General features: G+C 34.6%; 1 protein-coding gene across 7 annotated transcripts in view; it reads right to left on the bottom strand.

Annotated features, from left to right (window-relative positions):
- The window catches only part of LOC110376501 (uncharacterized), a 209,786-nt gene that overhangs the window by 174,072 nt on the left and 8,478 nt on the right, over window positions 1-27,236 (bottom strand). The window lies entirely within an intron of this gene.

Raw genomic sequence — 27,236 nt, 5'->3', positions numbered from 1 at the left:
ATCATCATTATCCTTGTTGTGATCGAGAAACTGAAAAAACGAACGCAGTTTGTCACGTATTTGTAGTTAATTCGGAATGAATACTTTGTAAAGGCACCACTTTTGTTACATTTTAGAACACACAAAAATACCACGGTCATACTAATCAGGGTCTATCTACGGCCGTAAGTATTTGCCAAGGGTGAAAGACTGGGACCAGATTGAGAATTCAAATCTAATCAAAAATTGGCCCCTAAAATTACCGTCCGGTTAGCTAAATCCAAGTGTCCATTACTCCGTCTTTTCATCTATCCGTCCGATAATCTAATTCCCTTTGTTGACACAGTTATGAAGCTGAAACGTTAACTTTACGATCAACCTTCTAACTATATCGTCCGAGGGAATTCGATTATAGCGCGTCTTTAGACCTTCGATTTAAAATCTACTGACCTGTTTAGTCAGTTTACATAATAATCGTACTTCTCGGAATTCGTAACCACATCCGAGTTCTATCGATAAAAAATGACTCGATTCTAATCACAATCGCGACACGTGTTGCTTATGAATCGGATTTATAATGGACGCGCGCGCAGTGAGTACAACTCGATTGCACGTACGACGCGACGATTGAAATACTCACTGTTGACTCATAATGCGATATATTATATTGTTTAATCTATAATCTAACTATTGTTTTTATGTCTATTAGTTCTGGCATAGCTTTACAGTGATAAGTTATTTGAAGAATTTTTCTTATTAGCATTTAATACTTCACGTAAACGTAGTGTTTATCTTAAATATCCGATTATTTACCTCATTAAGTGGCGACAAAAACGTTGATTATGTTACTTCTTAATGAGATAAGTTATCATGCAATCATACTCGGTTCTATTGTTTTACTACATCATTATAAAGACGTAAATAAGTTAACTGGTCGGTAAAGTAATGGCGAACGGTTTGTTATTGGAGTAATCTGTTCAAGTAACAATTATGACGGCTTGTAATTGAATGAATGACTATTTTATGACACTCGGCCTCACTCGATTGTTAGCCGCCAGTCTTGAGGGAATTATAGTGGTGGTATTGATAACGTATTATTATGAAAGTATTTCTATGTTGTAAAGAAATACTAGTTTTGTTGTGAATGAAATGTATTTTTATTTAACCGTTTATCGTCAAAATGATTTTTGTAACGGATTAAAGAAAAAAGTAAACGAAAATATCTTTCACAAACTCGAAAAATAAATAATTACCTATGATCGTTTCCGTATGTTTTGTGACTGACCCGGATTCATTTCTCTCTCGAGTAGATTGTTCTCAGAAATATCTTCACTCCATTACAATTACGTTTTGGAAGCGATCCCAAACTAGTCACTACGAAATGAACCGAAATACCTGTAACATATTAATATTAATCTCTGTTCAATGTATCGTTAAACTCTACTTAATATAATTCACTATTAAAACACAGATTAATCACCAAATTATGCAATTAATCTATGAAATAATTTACGTGCAGTTGATATTATACGAACACGAATAATAAACAATTGGCTCTCGGTATTTCAGTGGCACATAATGTTTCAACAAACGTTATGATAATGAAAAGTTAATTACTTATTTGCTACTGTTTGTGCACTATCTATTTACGAATTGCCATGTTTATTAGATATCAATCAACATAATTAGGGGTGAATTTCCCGGGACCAAAAATTGCGTGGCATCGATGAAATCGGTACTAAAAATCATTGTTATAATATTCTAATATTTTTTTCTAAGTAGGTGAAATAGTAATCTATGTGTAGCACAAAATATTTTGTTAATAGGATTAATTGGTTCTCCAAAAAAAAAAATTAAACCTCAAAATCTTTCATTGCCGTGTTTGTCCACACGTCACCTTGATGTGTACTAGACCTTATTGATAAAAATGTATTAGTTATTTATATTAAAACCTACTTTTATTTGATTCGTGAATAGTTAAAGTATTGTTACGGACTACATTTGTTCAAATATTTAAACAATACAACAAATGGTAAATAAAAAATAGTTTGTCCCAGAACTACCATTCATCGCCATGTCCTAAACATATTTGAGAATATTGCTTTTTCTAACGGTTTGTATCCCTCCCACTTTGCGCTAAATGTTGCATATTAGTGGACGTCAAGTGTTCGACGTGGAATGATGTGTGCACGTGCCTGCGTTTTCGCGCCATAAATGCAAGTATGCAATTTTTTTATCACTGGACATTTTTTCTTTCATTGCCGTGGATAGGTCTTACTTCTGTTTGAATAAGTTTGTCCTCTTAATTGATCATTCGGTACAATGCCATCTATCTTATGTTTATTTGTGACGTGTTCATTACTGTGAATTATTAACAGATTTTTAGATTTTTGATGTTTTTGCCTTGATATTCATTGCCGTGCTCTCATTGCCGTGGTTTCCGTGGTCAAAATTTGCTATGGAAATGAAAAAAAACACACAGCAATGAAAAAATTTTCATTGCCATGCCTTGTATAACAATTTCGTTTCATTGCCGTGGCCGCGTGTTTCATGACCGTGACTTATGTTTTCATCGCCACGGCATGATTAAGAAAAAAAACAATTTGTACTGTATAGTCAACTACAAAAAGATATTTCCACGTTCACCTCACAAAATGATAAACTTACACCCACACCACTTCAGGTTCAGGTTCACTTAGGTTGTTTTACTAGAGGAGTATATAAGAAAAGAAAGAGAAAGATATGTCAAAACGATGGCTGCAGGAATAGTTTTCATTGTCATGGACGCATGTTTCATTGCCGTGCTTGCAGGTTTCACCGCCGTGGCATGAAAATTTTAGTCTTGTATATCTCGTTAGTTTTTTAAGCTATCTACTAGATATTAAGTAAGAATACATATCTTATCAAAAACTTTAGTAAACACTATTTTTTCTTGTTCTAAAGTTGAAGTATAAAAAATCCACGGAAATGAAGATTTTATTGGACCTGTTGAAATTCACCCTTAGGTGATGTCACGGTAAACACATTTCATTTGTAACAAAGAAGCTTAAATTACATGAAATAATTATCGAATCGATAGTTATTTAAAAGCAATGTTCAACAGTCAAAATGAAAGGATTTAGAACTGTCATTGAACGAAATTGTGTTACGTAATTAGGATACGGGCCGTAAAGAGAATTTGGGAGGAATTTAAATCTTCAATTTGAGTTAACAAAAAGGTCGGTGGGATGTGAAAGCTATCTTCCACACATAAATGTATTATGTATAAAGATGTTTCGTAAAAGGGATGAAGGCATCGTTTTTCGGGTCCGGAAACCACTGCCTTTGTATCCGAAGCGATCAAAAAGTTGGTACACATGCAAGTCGGAATATTTCTCACAAAAAAGCTTTTGATTACAATTTCGACATACGTATTCAAACTTACTTATATCAACTTTTTGTTGCTGCGAATATCTTCGCATCTTTAACATTTTTATACATTGTAACATAACCGATTTTTATGCTTGGGAAAATATTGAGCTGGCTTTTTTTTTGTAAAATAAACAAAACGATCAGACATTGTTCTTACATATTTTATGTAGTTTTATATCAAAAGCATCTGCAATCTTTTTACTGTTACTGTTACAGCCTTTTTATCGTCCCACTGCTGGGCACAGGCCTCCTCTCATACGAAGAAGGTTTGAGCATTAATCACCACGCTTGCTCAATGCGGGTTGGTAATTTCAAACTTCATAGTCCAGGTTTCCTCAAGAGGTTTTCCTTCACCTTTTTTTTCTCTCTTCCTACTCTTTGATGCAAAGCAAAATGAAGTAAGTAGCTGCAACAAGAGGGTTACTAGAAGCATGTCGATTCGCCGCGGCCTACAAACCTGTTACAATCACGACCTTTAGGCTCAATAACTTGGAATACACGCATACTGGTTCTTGCATCGCATCGTGTGAAATCGATCCTAAAGGAATAGAGGATTATTAAGTAAGTTTATGGTGTTTTATTGATCGGTGTGTGGTCTTGGTTACATTTTAGATTAATCTATGATTTTATGGGTATTACTTGGTGTTTACTATGGCTTTCACATAATTTTAACGTTCCAAAGTACATACAAATGCATATTTGGGGATATAAAAAAGAGGTGCCTAAAAATTGTGTCACTGTCTGCAACCACCCTAAAACTGACAAAAGTGTAGGATAAAACATTACGTCATAGATTTCATGAATGGGTTACCTACTCAAACAAATACAGGTAATATCTAAAGGTTAAGGGTCGGTTCATATCTAACGGAATATGCGTCGCGTATTATCGGTCGCGTAACGCCAGAACTGACAAATATACGGTAAAACATTCAATCATTCCCACATAACCGATGATGCGTTAGTGCGTCGATTTTCCGTCAGATATGAACCGACCCTAATTCCACCATAAATCACCCTTAAACCTGTTGTAACAATCAATGCGTTTATTAACCAGAATGACAGACATTTCACAGGTGTGTAGAATCCTCACAGTTGAATCGGATACAAGCCAAAAGCCTGCATGCCAGGCATCCGCTATCCGAACGCATGCTATCCTGTTTGTGTGACTGATCAATAATTCCATTCATCCATTGTTTGTTTATGACCAGCCTATAAGTATATACTGCTTAATAATATTCAATGGACGTGTAATAAAACATGCCCTTTTAAGTTCATGTTTGAAGAGTTACAATCGGGTGGTGCCAACTTTAGGGATGTCGTACTATTAATCGGCTTTTAAAGTCTAATTTTCAATTTGTGACAAATAGATAACGACTAAGTTTATCTAAAATCTAAAGATACAGACTAAGGCTTTGATAGAATATATTGTCATGAAATACCCAGTGAAGTTTTTCTGAGAAAAGTTGGTATGTACCTAAGAATATTTTTCCACGGTCGAAATACACGTGTAGAACTTTGAATAGTAGATCAAAGCCAAAAAAGTTTCACATAACAAAGACTCTGAGATGTTATTTGAGTAATTCTGATGATTAAGATTCCACATTACGTTAGATTAAAATAATACATACCTATGAAAGTACAAAAACTTGTTTCTACAACTCCAATCCAGTTTAAAAGGGTAATTTATTCAACAGCATTTATCTATATTAAATTCCAACATTGGAATCTCGTAATAGTGGTAGTCGTCTGGCCCTATTCCTTTGAAACCGCGAACCATAGCATTTGAGACAGCCAATGAAATAGAAGTCATAATTGTATGTAATTTACGACTGCCTCCGTCGATACGTAATGACTTTATAATAGTTTGAATATCAGTGATGTTTACATAATTGAAATAATGACTGTATCGATACTGTGGTTAATGAAAGTTTCGATTTATCGATAGATTTTTAATATGACAATGCAATTTCTGGAATCTTTTTCGTGTAGGTTTATAGTTTAAAAATTCAATGACAACGCGCCTATTGAATAACTGGCGAGCGATCGGCATCCATTTCATTCAACAATAGCGCAGTTCAGCGCATCCATACATCGTGAACAACCGACATGTATTAGCATTTCTCATAGCCCAGTTAATCCTATCCGGCCTTAGATCACACACGCGTATTTGCACCTGTACAATAACGTCAACGGTTCCCTCGTTTACATGTACTGAAACAAAGAGACGAGATTCACCTACTAACCTATTTCGGTGTAGTTATCTTTGTATAGCCACGAATTGACTGGCTGCCCGTCGACCTATTACGTATCCACTTAGTCAGCGAGCAACTGCGATTGCTGTTGCTATTGCCAATATTTTGGATGTGTACGCTTATTTTATATGGCATTTGGGAATTTATGCGCAGAAATAAATATTTATTAAATTTTAATTTAAATACCTAGTTACGTGCCTATATCATAATATTTTTCGGTTACGTATTTGATTAAAGAAGTCCTAAATTAGTCTCACCAAGTAAATATTTATCCTTAAAGCAAAACTTTTATCTCTCAACAACAAATTAAACAATAAAATAAAACCAGCGCAAACAGCTCGTCACACAATAAGGTTATCCAAGCAGAGATAAGTCGGTACGTCAAATGGTTATCTAGTGACGTATGAATCGCGGTCGCTAGTTACGTAGTGAGGCGGGCGTGTTCCCTCCAGCCATACAGTTAATTACTCGTGTACAACCGCCGTTCAACAATATTGGCTCGTGTTATCCCCACAATACGTGTATATGAATAGTTTTAGCTTACATGCTCGTTTTTGTTTGTAAGTTATAGACGTGAAATTGTGTTAGGTACAGAAATGGAGATTTTCGCTAGATATTTTGTAGTTAAAAGTTTGTTAAAATTCATAGTCAGATTAGGTAAAGAAAAGTTGACGTTGTCATATGAAAATTAGTTTTAGACCACAGACTACTGAATAGACATAACAAAGGACAAAATATTGGACATTTTCTGAAGAAAAATAGTAGGATATAAATCCGATCTGTAGACATATATGCCCCAAAAAGTCAGCTCCAAAATCGTACAACACAGGTTTACATAAAGAGCTACAGCTATCCATTTGCTGCCGCGTTAGCTTCCAATCCCTGAAGGCATATTTTGAAGAATATTCCCGCTCACATGTGCGATATTGGAAAATCCATACTATTGTGATTGTGTCGTAGGGTTACCATTTTCCTGCAATTGGTTTGTTGTAGGCGAAATAACAGTTTGAGCTGTCGTGATTTTTAAAAGTGCGTTATAAAATTAAATTGCGTTTTTGGTAATACCTGCATAGGTATATTCCCTTTAATTTGTTTTCTTACACTTTTTTATCCAAACGCTCTTCAAAAGTTCAATTTATTCGTCATGGCGACCATACTGCGTTTTAACAAAAACAAAAAGTATTTATTAGCCACTCCAAAATATTAATCAACAGATTGAAAAACAAACCAACAAATTATATAACAGTAACAAACAAACAGATCGAAAAGGGCGGTGGAACAGCGTACCTACAACAGATGTTCTGGGTTAGTCCCGAGGGATGCTCCTAATAAAACAGTATTAGTTCCAACTAATATCGGTAGCCATCCCACAAGCTGTGGTCTACAGGAACCGATTAGACACGTGAAGTGATCGCTTAAATGGTTTATTAATGGGTATTAGTGGGTATCTAATTGATATGAGATTTTTATTTATTTGATGTACTTTTTTAAACTAAATAAAACAAATGCTGATGCTGAAAATAGCTTGCTATACTCGTAAAAAGTAATAGTAAGCTAGAACTACATGGTTAATTGAATAAACTTAACAATAAAAATGAACAGGTGAATGCAATATTGCCATAAGTATCTATTGAAACTCAAAAGTCCGAGCTTACTAGAAAATTAGGAAAATCGGATATTGTAAAGAGAAGTCCTATCACCATCATGCATGCCTAAGTCTTTACTTAGTTTACTTAGTACTTTAAATAAGATTGACTTTACCATACACCCGTAAATGTATAGATCAATAAATAAAGATCAATAATAAGGTAAGAATATCGTCACCTTATACGGAGTCAATAGTTTCCGTAATAGGAGCCACACGTGTCATATTACCGGATACATTTATCACGAAGAACTCTAGTAGAATAATGTTCCCGACCACCTACGAACATTCGGCGATTTATCGAGCAAATAACAAAAAAAAATATCCGTCGTTAGCAAAAGTTAAGGAAAAATATGTCTAAAATGTCTTTATAAACGCGGAGGATTTTTTGTTTCTAACTAAATTATGTTTGAAGTTTGAGGTTACTTTTTTGCGTAAAATGCATGTAATGCAATCTTTGGAAGATATTTTTTATTTATTTTATAAATGTCGTATAAAAACCGTTTAAAAGATCGTCCAATAAAACATCTAAAGTAGATACAGCTTTTATTGATTCTATTTTTAATCCATTTTTATGCCATTCAGATAAGCCAGTTAACATATAAAAAATGGTCTAATGAAAGTTACATTTATTTTTTAGAATAATTAATACAAAAATAATTTAATTCACTCATGACGCCGACCGTACTCACACAAAATTAACTCGCAGTAAAATACAGTTTCCTTTGCGGCTTATAACTTAATTAATTTGTGTTATAATTACATTTTATCGTGACTATTAAAACCGCTTATAAGCACAATGTTTTTTAATTTACATTAACTCTACGATAAATTTTAATTATCGGTCACGTTAATGGAGAGATAAACAAATTCTGTATACTTTAATTATTTATGCAAATTCCATAATTTCACAATATAACAATAATACATTTGCCACTTAAAAACAAATATTCATTCATCAAAATTTGCTAAGTCACAAGCGGTTGCGATTACACTAAGATAACGCTAAGTTTGTCTGGTCGCTATCTACCGTATAACTAAGTCTTCCATAATTTAAAAACTTGATAAACAGCATTTCTCACTGAAGCTCAGTATCATAGTAGCGGTTTTTCTTATCTCATTCAACCACAAAGGAACGGGCAACTTCCCCTTTGTATATCGTACTTTCGTGTAATCCCGAGAACGATCAAAGTCAACTTAGTTGAAAACAAATTCAAAGTTGGAGGGGAAAGTCGGGCTATGATGCGACTGGTCTTTTACATCAGTTTGTCAAACTATCGTGGTGCAAACAACGAACACGCACCGTGGTTTCGACGTGGCCATCAATGTAGGATTGTATTACAGGGAAAGTGTTCTTGTTTGTTTTTCGTTCACTGAGACTTTTTATGGTAATGAATTTTGGTGGTATTTTTTTGTATCGAAAGTTCTTATAGGAAGGTATTTAAGTGAATAGAAAAATATTGTAAGTTAAACAAGCCTAGAATAAATCACCCATACACAGTAAAGTATGTAGTGCGAACAAGAGCGCTATATCATCGATAACAATCTAAAGTCATATGCCAGCCCTAACATCAACAGTATACAACATTATCTCAATCTTAAACACAGCATGTACTCCTTGCCTTGCCACCATATAATTTAACAGCTAGTACGGCGCTCACCGCAACGATGATTTACGCACCAACTAAGCTCCATGTCTTAGTAAGCTACCTAATCTTTGGTGGGACACCCCTAGCTTGTCACAACTTTAACGCATAGGTTTATACTGTGATAGAGATGGCAAAGTCGACGGTGAATATAGGAAATTGTTGGGGGTTCAGCATTGATATACAAAGGGTTTAGTATTTAGAGTGTTCTTTTTATGTTAGTTTGTACTTTAGAAGTTCTTTATGTTCGGAAAATATCTATACTTTAAATAACGAGATAAATAACATAAAGTATAGGCAAACCATAAACTAGGGAAAAATATACAATTCCTTTCTGTAAACCGAACAATAACCTTACTAAAAACAGTAAGTAGTTTAATTAGTGAGCTCACCGCAACGATGATTTACGCACCAACTAAGCTCCATGTCTTAGTAAGCTACCTAATCTTTGGTGGGACACCCCTAGCTTGTCACAACTTTAACGCATAGGTTTATACAGTGATAGAGCCGGCAAAGTCGACGGTGAATATAGAAAATTGTTGGGGGTTAAGCATTGACATACAAAGGGTTTAGTATTTACAGTGTTCTTTTTTTTGTTAGTTTGTGCTTTAGAAGTTCTTTATGTTCGGAAAGTATCTATACTTTAAATAACGAGATAAATAACATAAAGTATAGGCAAACCACAAACTAGGGAAAAATATACAATTCCATACTGTAAACCGAAAAATAACCGAATAAAAACAGTAGTTTAATTAGTGAGCTCACCGCAACGATAATATAATTTACGCACCAACTAAGCTCCATGTCTTAGTAAGCTACCTAATCTTTGTTGGGACACCCCTAGCTTGTCACAACTTTAACGCATAGGTTTATGTCGAGGGAGAATATTGAAGTGAAATAGTTGAGTAGAAATTGTTGGAGGTTTAGTGATATTTAAGGTTCGGAATGTTAAAGAAATAGCTTTTTACAATGAGATCCAAACTAATAAAAAGTGTTTACATTAACCTTAATAACATGAAATATAGGCAAGACAAACCATAAACTAGGAAAATAAGTATATAAGACTTCCTTAATAAAAATAACCTAACTAAAGACCGTAGTTTAATTAATTAAGCTACAAACAAATAAAATAGTCAAAAGACTCATTTGCACGACACGTAGCCCAGACGCCGTAGCATTTCAAAGAAAAAAGAAAAAGTTTTACATTACATTACTAACTTGTTAGTAGCAGGAGTAACTGTGTGTGTTAATTTAGTTACACGTCTTTCCTTAGTGCATTTAACTTTATTTGCTCGGAATTAAAACTGTTCTCCGTAGCCAGTTCTTAGCAAAACAGTCATTTTGTCGTGATTACCAGTGTTACGCCCAGATAACCTTTTTAACGCTCCGTCAATTGTTCGCCACGCGATCAATTTAAACGGCCAATTAATCGGTATTGAAAGACGTTATTCATACTTCTATTCTATAAATAAAACTCGTTTGTAGCGCAGGTCGGTTATGCAATTACCAATTCCGATACTAACATTGATGTCTGATTGAAAGTTAAACCACATTCAACTGTTAACGTTTAATATGATACAAATAAATTATTCGTGCACAAACTCGCAGGTCGAACTGTTATAGCTCATAATTTAAATGTATCGCAATTAATCCGAATCCGCTCAATATTATAACAAAGTGATTCGGTTACTACATTTTCATGGCTGAATTACCAAACTGATATTGACGGTATAAATTGCAACGTTACAAAATATTTAAAGCCACAATTTATCCTACTATGTGTTAATGTTATTATATTCATTCACTTTGCTGCTTTATCGGATTTACATAACCATGTTATTATTGAATTTATATCTTGGGAAAATTCATCAACGCAAAACTGCGGTTCAGTTACATTAACAGTTGAAGTATTTTTGATTTATTCCAGCAAGTCTATGATCTTGACAAGTCAAGTTTTAATGTGCTACTTGACATATTTCAAACATGCACCTTACGTGCAGGCTTCTAACCTCAAGGCTGCCCCAGAATACAATAATTCAATTCGTAGTAACAGATAAGTATCACGAACATAAAACGATTCTCCTATTTAATCACAGAAACTTTCTCAAACAATACAAGTTTCTAAACAATAAATAAATCTGCGGTGAACTGCTTAGACCTAATAAAAATAAAGAAGAGTCTCTGATCACAAGTTGCGATTAAACTCGGTTGCTATAAATCTTCTTTATTAAGAAGTATTGCTTTATAAGTCCACATTAAAGGACGGTAATGGCCGACAAATTGGGTGTGGACCAGCGATCGGGAGGTCGCCATTAGGAATCTGACCCCAAAGAGTCAATATGCGCCTATTTCAACATATCTGTACGTTTAGCTGGGTGATTGGCTCCAACTCAGTCTAAATAATTAACTTTATTGTGACATTTATTACCAAATATAGCAAGCAAAATAAAACATATTGCTGTTAAGTGAAATCAAAAAAACAAAGAACTTTAAATGTACAGATGGTTAATTAATTTCAATTTGTTTATCACAAGCTGGTCTAGCAAATCGCATAAAGAGGCAAACAATTAAGTTATTTCTTTCTTCTATTTAAAAGATAATTTTAAATTCTTTCTTTTTGATACAACTACAAGTTAATTACTCACTTAATTAATCATCATTATGTCCATTAATTATTCATTCAAAGCAAATATTTTTGGTAGAAAGCAAACTACATTAAGGTAATTCAAACTAGACCATTTAGCTATACCAACCAAATAAAATATGAAAAATTCTCGGAACCCGATCGCGGTAACATCTTGAACTTTGACTTGGTTCGAGGCGAATCACCCTCCACTACAAACACGGTTTGTTGGGCAAGTTAACAGGAAAACTAATAAGTAAACTGCTACGTCAGTTGGATTTTAAAAGCTTTTACACAACCAACTTTATTAGATAGTTGAAATTAATTCGAGAGAATTTTATTGACGCATGTGTGTATAAAATGTTATACTGTAAGTTTTACGTACTTTGTTTCGGTCGTTAAATTATTGTGTTGTGATGTAAGAAACTTGAAGTATTTCAGCACATGTAGTTGGTACGTTCGACATTGTATTATAAAGTTTCGTATTGACATAAACTGCACAGTTATACATGGTTTATCTTCAACGAGACAATGTATGCGTTGTACAATCTTTTGTTTCTGACGTCATAGAATCAATGATGCATAATATATAGCTAAAGAACGAGCCTTTCAGAAATGATGTAAGTGTAAAACAAACGGTGACCTCAAATATAAAGAAGAGGACGTTTACAAGGTTCTTACGTACTTATAAGCGTATATATGCATGTATTCTTGTATTTTATTGTGTTCACTTGTCACGTGCTTCCTTTTTTGTCTTGTTTTTGTTCATTCATGGTATTCGTTCCATTTGTCAGTAGCGTTAAAGTGGATAAATAAAATACTGGTAATTTTTTTCGTGTTTTAATTTCGCAACACGTAACCTTCAGGTGATCGATTTGTGAAGTTTAAGAAATGTCAGACATAAAAATTCATTAATATTTACAGCCTAAAGCAAAAATAAATAATATGAGTGATCTTTATTTATTGAAAATTAAATACAAGACAAGAACTAATTCGTAACATAGGCATGTTCCGAGTCTCCATGAATAGGTACGTGCGTGCGCGGAGAAAGCTTGTCTTATAAATCACATTTAAAACTCGTAAAGACACCTAATGGGATAATAACACGTTTTAATCATCGTTATTGTGTATTATAATTATCTTACAATGTTAAGAGGACCCCCGTGACTGCTCTGATGAATTTGAAGTCAACTTAGAACATTTATAGAGCTGTTAAAAATATTTGTGATGATAAATGTCTCAGTAAATCAAGATTTTTATTTTATTTACATATGTATTCTTTTAATTGTTATAATGTGTTTGTACGTACCATTTAAAAAATATATGTATTTTCGTTATTTACACAAACTGTTCATTTTTTTTACATGAAAAAGAAACTGAAAACTAATAAAGGATGTCGAAAAATTAGGCAGTGAACCCATCCAGTGTGTTGGATGGAAATGCTTTGAACCCTTTTCTATATGAATGATGTCAAAGCTGATACCTTGATAGATACCTATTAACATCGTCATTGTTACTAGCAACACTGCAACTATTAACATATTATATAGGTGCAAATAGTGTAGTTCGCCCGAACAGATTAAGATGACGAATAGCCGTCCGATTGTAATCCACAGATTGTCTATTAATTTATAGCGATGAATGCTACGCTATCTCCGGATAATATCTTAGATAGATTGATGCTATATTGCATGATCTAGACACACGGCAGTGTGTCCGCCAAGTTCGAGCAAAAAAGGCGACACACCGGCCGTGGGTTATATTACACGAACCATTTCGGGCCAAATTCGACCCCCCTGTAACTCAAAATCTATTTTATTTACGCATATCAAATTTCTAGTATCTGTTGAGACCCCCTCACTTATCTAAAATACAAAATTTCGTTAATATACCTATTGTAGGTCTTGATATATTGACGTCAGAAAATCGCTATTTTTACTATACACTTATTCACTTATTCACTTATTCACTGATTCACTGATTCACTGATTCACTGACTCACTCATCAAAAACCTAGACCACTTCCAATGGTCGTATTGACTTGAAATTTGGCATGGAGGTAGGTCTTTATGTCAAGGTAAAGGGAAAAATCTGAAAATGGCCAAGTGTGAGTCGGTTTCAAAATAATGAAGGTGTTTTATACCCGGTGTAAATTTATACCCCTAAGGAACTAAAACGAACTAAACGAAAATTTATCTATATTTATATAACATATCTTCGAATGGTACAAAGGTTTGTATTTAGTCAAAGTAAAGTAAAAATCTGAAAACGGCCAAGTGTGGATCACTTTCGAAAATAACGAATGTGTAACTTTGATCCACGAACATAATATATGATAACATGTCATGTTAGTCAGTTGGTAAATCTAGTCCATTTAGTTAATCTAGTTCATTTCTTTGTAAGAAACATAGTGCATATTAAAAAATCTAAAAGATAGTATAAATGAGACATTTCTTTAACTAACTTCATCATAAGAAAAAATAAAATAAACAACCTTACAAAAATAAATGAAATCCACCCAAAACAAAATGTGAAAGACTGCCAAGTTCGATAATATGGGAATGCTTCGCCTATAAAGAAGTGAGATCTGAATAAGTACCAAGTTCCATACACATACCTCAGTTAAAAATAGTTACTTTTTAATGATGATTACTTGGCAAGTTTTAATAGAAAATTAAATACTTGATTCATTGCGTTTAGTAGGTTTATAACAAGGTGTATGAAAACTTGCCAAGTAACATCATTAAAAAGTAACTATTTTTAACTGAGGTATGTGTATGGAACTTGGTACTTATTCAGATCTCACTTCTTTTATAGGCGAAGCATTCCCATATTATCGAACTTGGCAGTCTTTCACATTTTTGTTTTGGGTGGGATAAATATTTACTGACAGCTCAAGTTAGATAAACATTCATGTAAGGTTATTGTTGACATAAATTATCGACATATTGCCAAGTTATTAATTAATTAAATGGGATGAAAAATAATTAGGTTTTAATATAAGTCAGTATTACAGTAGATACTCATCTGTATTGACACAGCGTATGTCTAAAACGACTGTTGAAGTTTAGTAGAGTACTGTATGCTTCATTCAGACCATGGAAAAGTAGCTAGGAGCATAGGTGAATAACTTCTGGAAATATCCTCAATGTTCGTATATAACCTGAAACTGTATGTCCAGGAAAGTCGGAAGCCTAAAAGTTTGGTAACTAGTCTAAACTTTGAATACCGGTATTATCCAGTATGCACGAATTTGGATTGTGGAGGTCGAAAAGCAGTCGCTCCAAGTAAAGAATTGGTATTCAACTGCATTTAGGTTACACTGCGAATTCAGAATGTGAAGAATATAGTTAGCCTACCCAATATACATAAGTTTATCTGTATAATCTAACTTTAGGAACGCCGTTTCCAAAATTTACTCGGTCAAGAAATGTCCAACAAACGTTGTTGACATTAAAAATAGCTTGGTTATCAGTGCTTAACTTCACAAACAACGTCAAAACGACAAAAATTATACCAATGTGCCTATCTAAATCTAAGGAATTCTACATTCTAGAAATCAATTAGTGCTGAGTAATATCAAAAATCTAATTGCTCTTTGCCGTATCTTGGAATTTCACCCACGTCTTCGTGTATAACAATACTCCTACGCCCAAGAAATCCAAAAAAAAAAACATTTTTACTCCAACCATTTCAAATCAGTCTTTCTTAACGCTAATTGGTCTAATTCTAAACTAAAACCAATAACAAGAAGTCTAGCCACAAAAAAACCATAAGCTGTCAGACGTCATCAATTAACGCCAACATAAAAACTTTTCATTAGCATAGACAGGAGATTATATTTGTACATAAATAGGGCAGAAACTACACATGTTGTGTTGTGTCGGGAACACCGCGTGGTACTCTAAAAATACCTCGGGCACCTCGGGTCTACGATAACTGCTCGTGTCTTGGTCACGAAGACTGAGTATCAACGCTGGATTAATCTTGGGATATAAATAGAATGCCGTATCTGTGATATAAATAGAATGCCGTATATATGATTACGACATATGAATGTGCTTTTGTTGTGTTCCATTTTTTTGAGCGTGGAGTGTATTATTTTGTTTAGGCACATGTCGATTTGTTTTTGAGTTAAAAACACATGGTGAATAATTTTAATTCAAATCGACATTCAAATTGTGTTTTAAACCCTATTTTTTGAAGGATTAAAAATGTCAAAATAATTATAATTGTTCTTCCAGCCCTTTTTCCAAGTTACTATTTGTATAAAGGTTGGCGCATGTTTTCGATTTCATTCATGTCTGTTAACCGTCATAAAATGACATGATTCCAGAAATAAAAAATACTTATTTCATGTCATAAAGTTTCAATTCCAGAGAATTTGCAATTACAAATAATATAAAAATTAAATGTGTGTCTAGGACAAAATGCGTTTCACATTAATTATGGATTGCAAAAAGAGAAACTTTGAACACGCCCATAATAACTTTTAATTAAATTGATAAATTGGCGTTCAAATGTCAATTATAATCGTTCCATAAACATGATATAGCTACTTACATAATTTGTAGATACAATCGAAACATTATTTCTCTGACATTTAATAAAGCTAGAGGCACAGAAACTCTCATTAAGACAAAACGCAAAATTATTTTCAAGAGAATATTATTCAGACTTTACCGTTTTATAAATTTTAGGGTTCTAAAACAAGATCCATAAATGGTTCCATGACTGCGATAATCTGTCTTTCCGTAAACACATGAATTAAAAATAAACACTTATGTCCACATAAAGCTACATGATACGCTACGCAAGGTTGTCCGAAACAGTCGTCATAATATATTTGTTTTTATTTTTTGTTTGCATTTTACCCTCTCATGTCGCCACGGTACGAATGAGCGTTTGTGTGGCTCGTGAAGTAGCCATAAAACACAGCAATTATCAAAAGTGCAGGCGCGCTCGCTTCGAAAAAACAAATGAAAAAAGTTTTAGGACATTGAGGGACACACAAGCATAATATTGTAGGCATAAAGTATCCAACTGTGCTTAATGTTTATACACCAGTCTGTATGCGAATGAGAAAGTCATTAACGTTTTTATTTCTTGATTTATGTCAATGGTCTACGCAGCGCGTGCCAAGTATTTATTACGATGATTGAAACGCGGTTAAGTATCTAAGTTCGCCTCGCAAGAAATACAAGCCTCATAAACTTTCGATTTCTATCCAAGTTTTTTTTTCAGAATTATTACAGCCGCTCTCGCGAAAATTTTTCGATGTAAATATTATCCACTCAATTTGCGATGAATCGCTCGGCAGATTCGCTGTAAAAACATCACTTTCATCATGTGCTAATGTTCCCACGCAGAGAGAGTCCCTCGCAGACGTCACGCTGACAGTTAATTAATAACAAGTTAGAATCTCCAGTCCGCAGACGCAATTCGCGGCGTAACACTCTCATTCCTAATGTAAAGTCCCTAAGTACTGTTACAGACTTTTGATTGGGACTCCGGGGACAGTCGCCGGTACTCGGCGACGAGGAAACTCGCCTATTTGTCGACTGTTTAACGAACGAAATAATTTACTTATGCCTTAATGATAGCCGGAGCGATCTGTCACCGTGTTGAGTTATTGAGACATTTATTACGCTCGGTTGACATTTCAACGTGGCGGGAGAGAATGATATTAACGATGTATGTGCTATTGGACGCTTGTGCCGTTTTCTAAACAATAAAACGTGGCCGTCGTCAGCTAATCGATCTCAACAGAACGCATGAATTGACTGGAACTGACTCAGCGCTGTATAAAGTGGCGATAAATTTACTCGGAGTAACGAGTCTAGCCAGCGGTCCCAAAGTGACAAACGAGAGATTTGCCGGCGGTTTACTACACTGGCTTCAGAAGATTAGTTTCTACTAGTTCTCCCAGCTTATTGGAACTTGACTCTGAAACTTAGTTACGCATTGATGTTAGATAAATAATTGATTTATTAACTTTGTAAGCCTTCGCCTAACTTTAATTGAACAATATTGTCACCTACACATCTCAGCTGTGTAATTAAAATTATCATAAATCTTAAACGTCACTTGTTGCTCGTTAAGGCGGTACGTTCGTGAAGTGTCTTGATAACTTAATGTTTGGTTAAACGTTCAAAATAGTCGTGTTGACATTATTACTGTATACATCTTCCGAATGCTTTCAAGAACCGTTTTGTTTGAAAACAAAACACGCACCACGTAACAAGTGACGATCTTTCTCGTGTAAATAGAAAGGGTTCATTTATCATTATCTAAGTTGTGTAGGCCGTTTGTTTGTCCGACAATACGCAGTATTTACTCAGGCAAATTAAGCGGTTACTGATTAATATCTAGTGAGATAATCTTGAAACAAGGCGGCACAAGTTTGATCAACGACTTAACTTTCCCAATGACACCTCGTAAATTTCCTAACCGAGGGTACCTTGCGAATTAAAGTTAAAAGGCTTTATGGTCGTGAATAAAACGTGTCCAGGGTGCTATTTAGTTTTCTAGTTAACTTCAAATTATGCGCGGAACCGCCCGAATTTTACATGTAATGTCCTCCGTTTATTATGAATCTGTGAAGATCGCGCTCGTCTATATACAGAATAGGTTGAAAGCTTTAAAAAACCATTAAGTTCAAACACAGGTCTCTCAATTAAGTAAGCACTTCTTAAACCTTAATGGACCACAAAATACGTTTGACAACAAATATTTATTATTTAGCTAATATCCATAGGCTTTCATTATTATAAATATTCAATTAACCTAATGTGATATTAGGACTAATTAAACAATTAAGGTTGCCAGTGAAGTTCCCACACCACGGTAGGTAATATCAATTCCCTAAGTAAATCTCTTTAACTATATTATCCCAGTAAACCAAGTTAGGAGATATGGCACGAGTTACTTACTAAGCTTTGGAGTACGAGTTACTTACTTACTTAATACACACTTAACAGATAAAGTCAATTAAATTAATGAAATGCGCATACACTTTGAAGTTTTAACACTAATCAGAAGGCTATGAAAGCTTAACGCGTAAGCTTAAAAGGTATTGATTACTCATCGTCTAGTTAACATAGTTTTAAGCTAGACTTCATTATATAGTCAAACGCTGAACTGTAAAAGGGAGATAAAAATGAATCTTTTAACAAGATTTAAAGTTACCTTTTTGACTTTTACAATTGCAATGAGTTACAACGTTAACACTTCAAAGAGTCAATTAGGATTAGGATCAACAGTAGGTAATCAACACATGATTCTATTTGAAGAGAAACATTGTTCGCACTAATAAGTACGCGATACACGTAGCGAGTGCACCAGCCAATATCAAATAGAAAGTTAAAGTATTAAAACAATAAAACAGCAGACTTGCTTTATTGTTTGGCGCGTGAATGTACTCAGTAAGCGCTCACAACTTTTCTAATACTCCGCTCCGATCGGAATCCAAAACCGAGACTTGACAATAAAGTTTTAACCTCGCATACATCAATCGCAGACGCCACAAATTTGCCGGTACGCTTCGGATTACACAACAAACAAATAGATCCGGGGACATTCCGACTATCTGTCGGATACTGACGGGTCGAATCGATCAACTCGGCCCCCACAGATAATATTTAAACTAAAATGGTCGGATTTCTGTTGGACGATTCAACTTGTAGCTCGGACAGGCGCGTAACGCCCGGTAACTTGCTAACCGAACTATTTGTGCGGTGAAGCCGCTATTTGTATAACTACGAATGCATTTCGGAAGCAGAATATTAAAGGCACGACGCTCAAGTTCATTAAACTGCCGTTTGAGAGAGGTTTCACCTGGCTTTGTTACAAAAGTGATGCTTCCAATTATCTCTGCACAGTTTGAAGACGGATCTAGATGATGAACAAATTGATTAAGTAACTTAAATAGCGAGTTCGAATTACATTTAAAGTTAGGTTTATCACGCTCTAAAGTATGATAAAGCAAAGTTACAAGTTCGATCGCAGCATTTGAGCCAGTTACAATAGATGTCGTGGGTGCCATTACGGGTTTCCCAGACATCGTGGATGTTCTGCAGGGAGGTGTACATTTACAAGTGCTACGAGTGAAATGGCCGTCGCGTGACTCGAACCGGCTGAACGATAACACTTCTTTAAACTACAAACGTGCCAGTACATTTACCAACACTTCAAGTTTGGGGGAACTAAAATAAAAGTGTTTCGTTCCTCGCTTATCTTCCAAAGTTCTTTGTCATTTGGAGAAGTGGATTGTTTTATTGGTTCGAACGGGTCGCCAACCTGACACGGTTTGTGGTGTTAAAACGATGTCGGCTCTGCACGAAATGATCTATGTCGGCCGTATTTCATTTCCAACATGCGCGTTGGTTACTAAATTAATATTTGTTGGATATTCTGCGTGTGAATAGAGATGGTGGACTGTCGCCATCAATATACGCTCCTGCTGTAATTTGATACCTTAACTGGTTTCTCTTCCGTTATTTCCCGGTCTATTTTATATTTACTGATACTCAGCTTTTTAGTTTCGACATTTGTGTACAAATGGATTTCTTAATTCCCCGCTGTGGGTTGTCCCTAACGTTTCCCTTTTCGATTGATCGGATCGAATATCGAAAAAGTGAATAAGACATTGCTATTTTTTGTATGGATTGTTTCAGTGAGTTTACGTGACTTGGAAGTTTAATAAACTGTTCAATACACCTCGTAGATTTAGACATTGACAAATAACCATATTTTTAAATTGATTCATGATTGAAATTCAGTAATATCAAAGTAAATATTATCCCTTAAGGGATGTCGACGTTTACGACCTTCAAAGTTTTGAAGATGATTTTAATTTGAAAACATTTTATCTAAAGGACGATTACTCGATTGAAACTCGCAAACGAAGTGAGAACATTTTATAACGTTTGATTTGAGATAGACAATATTGTAAAGACAATTCTTACTTCATTTCTTAATGAAAGCTCACATCATCTGAGTTTGATTTTGGGCAGAAACGATTTACTAATACATATAATACGCATGAATTTGCAAAATCTATTTTATGACATTGTACGATCTAAGAAGAATTTTTCAAATTACGCTTTTAAGTTTGGCATTAATGATTCTAGCATTGAGATTTTAAAAACATCATCATCATCCTCCGAGCCTTTTTCCCAACCATGTTGGGGTCGGCTTCCAGTCTAACCGGATTCAGCTGAGTACCAGTGCTCTACCCGATACCCTTTGGTTAGACTGGTGTCAGACTTACTGGCTTCTGGATTTTAAAAACAAAAGATTCAAAGGAAAAGGCACATAAGGTCCTTCTTTACATTACAGCAGAGTTTGTAAGTTTATTATTAAGTATAAACATGTAACCAGCAGCCGTCCCATAAAAAGATAAGTGCTGTCTACCCTACAAGCATTGTATTCAACAATCGTTTACTACACAATAGGAACTACACATCGCGTGCGCCTATTTCCTTTACTTACTTTCTACGTTATATTATTATTTTCTAGAATAAGAGTGACGACAGGGCAAAAAAATAGTGATTATAATAAGTTCGCATTTTAGATTGGCAGAAAATATTAGACTCATATTTTTTTATTTTAACAAAACATTAACCGTCGTACCAGAAAAACTTTTAAACGTCAGTTTAACGTGTGTCTAAAAAAATTACAAATTATGACGTTGAAATAAGGTCCATTTTGCAGCCAAACTTTTTTTAGACAAGTGTTTGGTACATATTTAAGTTTTTGTAGTAAGACCATAAATATTTACTAAGATATAACGCAACAAAGATTAAGAGTGGGGGCTAGTGACGTCACATCTGTGTATTTGTACTTAGAAATGACGTAACACAAAATTCAATCGTGCTATATCTTCGTTGTTATTTGTTTGTGAGAGAAAATAAAAAAATAAGTGTCCATTATTTTAGGGTTATCTAAAAGATGGACCTATTCCGTCTTACCACAAAAACTTTTAAACGTCAGTTTATGCCTTGTCTAAAAAAATGTCAAATTATGACGTTGACATATGGTTCATTTTGCAGCCAAAATTTTATTAGACAAGTGTAAAACAGGGTTTAAAGTTTTTGTAGTAAGGCCCATTATATTTAACGTTAAAAATAAATATTGAAATGTGTAGGTATGTAATGTCAGCTATTAGCATAAACAGACGGGAACAGCACTCAATAGTGGTCAGCGAACATAAATAACAAGATCCACACCGCGAACTACAGGGTTGTCGCGTGTAAAATGTTATTATTATAGTCTGCGCGGCATTTAAATAAATAATTACACGTGTCTATTGTAATCCTGGTTATGGCCGTAAAGAGATGTGATAATACTCTATAGTGGTCAATGGTCAGTGTGTGTAAATAACTGGATTCGCGTGGCCAAATACAGGGCTGCTCCGTGGTTCTTTTACATTGGGACTTTTTCGGAGTACTTATTTTTGTTGTTGAATTTAGAATTTAAGTAAATTCAAAAAAGTCTAAGATGTGACAACTTTTAAGTAGAATGTGCAATTACAACCTCTAATTATTAAATTCAATATGGGAACAAACAACCTTTGTTCTGCGACCAAATATACCTAAACTTATATGTATGTGATTATCTTAAGACAGGTCTCATCAGAAAGAAAACAATAGAATTGAATGCGTGCCAACCCTACTCCTTATTGCCTTTTGTTTCGAACACGTGCGCTCTTTGTCTATTTTCTAAACTTGGAGTCTTGTACTAAGCAAGATATTGTACGATTAGGTATATGTTTGTAGATAATATTACATTTCTCACGTCTATAAAACAACATTTATTTACCTGAGTATGGTTCCAAAATGCTCGATGTGCGATTTTGTCACAATAAATAGAATTAAACATGTAGATACGAAAGTAGTTAGGAGTTAAAGAGTTTAATCTTTATTTTACTACGTAGGTTTGTATGACATTTAAACGATAAGTCCTCAATATAACTTATTTATTTATCACTTGTACGGTAGACTGCACATCAGTGGTAACTGTCATGCACCTTAACTCAATAGCAGCGGCGGCCCTAGCCATTGCGAGGCTACGTGCGGCAGGTCTATGCGAGGCCCTTTGTCCTACGTGAAAAGTATATGTTGCGAGAGTAGGCTGGTGTTTTGATTTAGCTAATCTTCATGTTTGAGGAGAAATGCTCAAGTTAAACAAATTAATAAAATTTTATTTTTAATACAAAATTAACAAATATTAAAATGATCTAATGCTTGCGACTTTTCTGTCGTGGTGGCCTAGTGGGCAAAGAACCAACCTCTCGAGTATGAGGGCACGGGTTCGATTCCAGGTCAGGCAAGTACCAATGCAACTTTTCTAAGTTTGTATGTACTTTCTAAGTATATCTTAGACACCAATGACTGTGTTTCGGATGGCACGTTAAACTGTAGGTCCCGGCTGTCATTGAACATCCCTGGCAATCGTTACGGGTAGTCAGAAGCCAGAAGGGGTATCGGGTTGAGGAGGTCAGATAGACAGTCGCTTCTTGTAAAGCACTGGTACTCAGCTGAATCCGGTTAGACTGGAAGCCGACCCCAACATAGTTGGGAAAAAGGCTCGGAGGATGATGATGATGATGCTTGCGACTTTTCTTAAGACTAAAATCTTTAATTAAAGCAAAATAACCGAATGAATGAGCAACGTCATTTTCGATTGAAAGAATAGCAGGGGCTGAAAGTCGATCTTGTGTCATCGAATTCCATAAACATGTTTTAATAATTTCAAGCCTCGAAAAACTGCTTTTTCTTTGCTCAAGACTATTTCGGTAGTGGGATAAATTTCAGTTAAATTATTTTCTAAATATATTTCAGCACCGAGATAATATTCAGCTCTTCGTATAATTGATTCAGGGCCGTCTCAAGCTCATGTAGCGCCCGGGTGCAATCATGGCCCAAGCGCCCCCTATGTATTGAAAGATTGTGACTTGAGTAGTTCGAACGTCGTAAATAAGAAAGTTCATACAGAAAGTAGGAGTTATTTTCTTGTTAATAAAAGGACTTAAAGGCGGCGCTACCTTCTAGGTTCGGCTAAAAATTGATGAAAAAAAGAAAACAAGAGGGAAGAAAAGCAGGCGCGAGCGAAGCGAGCGCAAAAAAGTTTTGAACTTTGGGTCACTAAATTAAACCACCTAAACTTGTATAACAAACAACAGTGCAAGGTGAAGTCGCGAACGCAGCGAGCGCGAAAATTTTTGAGTTTTGGGACATAAAAGTACCTACTCTAATCAAGTTAGAAGGAAAGGTACTGTCAAGTGAACAGCCGCGAGCGTAGCGAGCGCAATTTTTTTTTAATTGTTTGATTAAGGACTCTCAAATTAAACTCTGAATTAAGCACAAATAAAAAGAATCCGTGACTAGGTCGAGAGCCAGTTTTTTTTGTTACTTTGGTGTTCTAACTTTTTGTTAAATTGAGGACTGAAAAAGTAAACGCAGAATGAATTAGAAATAAAGAAAAAGTCTATTTTTTTCTGGGACCAGATATATATTTTTTAATTATAATTTTTTATATTAGTTTGGGTCGTAGCGCGAGGCCCCCCCAAGCGCGAGGCCCTGTGCGATGGCACAGTTCGCACACCCCTAGGGCCGCCACTGCTCAATAGTAATAAGTACGATTTTCCTATAAAACTGTTACCACTGACCTGAAGTTGACTGTACAATATGAATCAGAAAGTGAAAATTCAAATTGGCCAACGCAATTGCGTATCATGTGTTCAATAAATCATTAGACAAAGTGCAGAATGCAAATTAATTATAAATGATTGTAATATAAAATTATAATACTCATGAATATTGCGAATAAATTAGCAAGTCAATAGAAGGAAACGATTAGTTAAATGTTTCCTTGCACATTGTGGGAATATTTGCAGCTATAATATTAGTTTGTAACCACACTTGCAAACTGGGAATACTAGGCTCCGTGGTTAGGAAGTGCTAACAAATGTGGTGGAACGCGATCTGATGTTGCCAGATCGGAGATAGATTTAAAAATGCACATCAAGTATTTCAGTTATATAAGTTCATTTTTTTATTTCACGTATTTGTACATACTACTTATTATATGATTTATTTAATGGTCAAGATAGAACGTTATGACTCTGAACTTTTGAAAATTTTCTCATTTTCTTATTTCTTTTTGTTTTGAACTACTAATGTACTTGCCTCTATGTAAGGAGGAAACTACTTATATTGTACTTATGTATATAGTCAGCTGCATCTCATCTTATAAGTTGTCTTGTAATGATGACAAGTCACTTTGAATTAAGAATGACCGACACAAAAACATGTCTAGGAATTCCCCATAGACAAGAGAGCTAACCTTCTTCCTCATCTCATTTGATCTGTTAATAAAACATTGTTGTAGAATTTTAAGGCATAACTTTGACCGCAAAATTGAAGCTAAATATGTATTTACATATAGGTATTTTTCAACTTTAGGTATCTTATCAAAATCATTCCGTATTAGTAAATATGATAAAAGATTGCCAGTCATTACAAAATATGCTTATTAATTGTCACAATAATCAATCAATTTGATAATAAAATGACTAATTTTAGCATGATAGTATGAAGTAAATATAGTAATGATTTACTACGATTGTAAACATCGTATCTAATAGTATATACCTGACTCATTTCACGGGTAATATATTAATTGAGTAAACAAAAAAATAATTAACAATTAGGTACCTATTCAAATTATTTAAGGCATAGCTACTTGTGTCGTTTTTAATTAACATAAAATAATGTAGGTATCCAAACTAATATTATAAATGCGAAAGTAACTCTGTCTCTCTGTCTGTCTTTCTGTCTGTCTGTCTGTCTTTTCTTCACGCCTAAACTACTGAACCGATTTGTGTGAAATTTGGTACAGACATAGTTTAAAACTTGAGAAAGGACATAGGATAGTTTTTATTAAAAAAAAAAATATTCCGGACATATAGCGCCATCTATTGGTCAAATCAAAAATCTGCTGGTAGTCACTATTCCACGCGAACGAAGTTGCGGGCAAAAGCTAGTAAACAAATAAAATAATAGGTAACTTTATCCGTAACTCATCACCCTTAAATATACATATAAAGTAGACTTAATAGCTCCAAACCTTCCTTAATAAACGACGGAAAATCCCATGGCAATCCGATTTGAGGTTCAAGATTACGGACCCTTCCGCAGTTAATGAAAAACGTCCCTTCGAGTTGTAAAAAACAAGATTTGATATCTGAATAAACGGTTGCTAAGTACCTATTGGGAATTTCATATAAATCGGATAAGTATAGACTCCGAGCTGACCAATCAAATGTATCCCTCACTGGTGGTTTTCGACCACAATTATTGATGACCACAGCTCCGTTTATGGCATGAGAACACACCTTTATCCTACCATAAGACACAAAATGTACCCAACTACGAAGTCAGGACTATAAGAAAACAGATGGCACCTCTATTTAAGTTGTCATAACAACCGCAGCTCTGTAAAGTGTTACATAAGCCCGGTAGTTGCCTTACCTACCAACAACTATGTTAATTTAACTGCCTACTTGCCGCTTGATGCCTCCATAACTGATTAAAATTAACTTTAATCGCAGTTAATATCAATCAACGGCGTGTTTCGCATCCGATAAAAACAGGAGCATGGGCGAGATTCTAAAAATAATTTAATTGCTTTTTTGTACAACGTAGCTTTGGCTTCATATCAAGGCAATGAAAATTTTTGCTCGTAAATGAAGTTTCAAAAAAGTATTTCGTGAAACGCGTTAAGAGAGCCATATCATTTTAAAAGTTAAAATTTGGCATTATAAAAATGTAGGTAATTCAAAAGAAAATTAAGAGTTAATCCTTCTAATGAAAGAAACACGGGGAATTATTTGCTCGCTTCGCATTAATGAAATCCCGAGAGATGCGGACGATCTGAGATAAGAGAATTTAAAAATAACACTTTTCAACTCGCATTACCGAGTTGAAATTGTTGAAAATAAGTCCTAGAAAGACTTCACTATGAATATTAATTACTTAAGCGATCGCTTTAGTCTTATTTAATTAGAATTCCAAGCCAGAGAGTGTTAAATTAAAAAGTTATTCAGAACCCTAATTGTGGTTGTCTCTCAAATTGTTTTAACAATTTTCACTTCGCACCGAATAGATCCTTTTAAATCAAATCCATTTATTTTACCCAAATGTTTTTAAATACGGACGAAAATAAAATTAGCTATTACTTGCGCTGAGTTCATAAAACTTTGTGGAATTAAAAATTTGCGGGAATTGGAACTGCCAGATGGACTGATCCGAGTAAATTGGATCGTTCCGTTATTTTCTCAATGCACCAATTTTATGTTCGGCTTAAATCTTGTTTGTCGTTTATGTAAGAAGCCATGTCGGTCTAAATTCATTTCGAACGTACCTATGTACCAGGTTGACCTGATTATGCAGCCGCATTGCAGTGGATCTCAGTAGATTTGGACAACCTCTTATAATATCAGTGTTCGTATAAACAGCTGACTGTACTGATTGTACATTTTTAATTCCTCCAAGTTTATCGCTTCCCGCAGTTTCATTTTGTTCTGCATTTAACGCGAGTACAGTTGAAACATTACTTTCAGTATTGTTCGTAATAAACAGAATTTCTTCGCCTGGCAGAACAGAATTAAAATTATT

Source organism: Helicoverpa armigera, chromosome 16 (assembly GCF_030705265.1).
Source record: "Helicoverpa armigera isolate CAAS_96S chromosome 16, ASM3070526v1, whole genome shotgun sequence".
Classification (NCBI taxonomy): Eukaryota; Metazoa; Arthropoda; class Insecta; order Lepidoptera; family Noctuidae; genus Helicoverpa; species Helicoverpa armigera.
The sequence above is the reverse complement of the archived record's forward strand: the minus strand, read 5'-3'. Positions and strand labels throughout refer to the sequence as shown.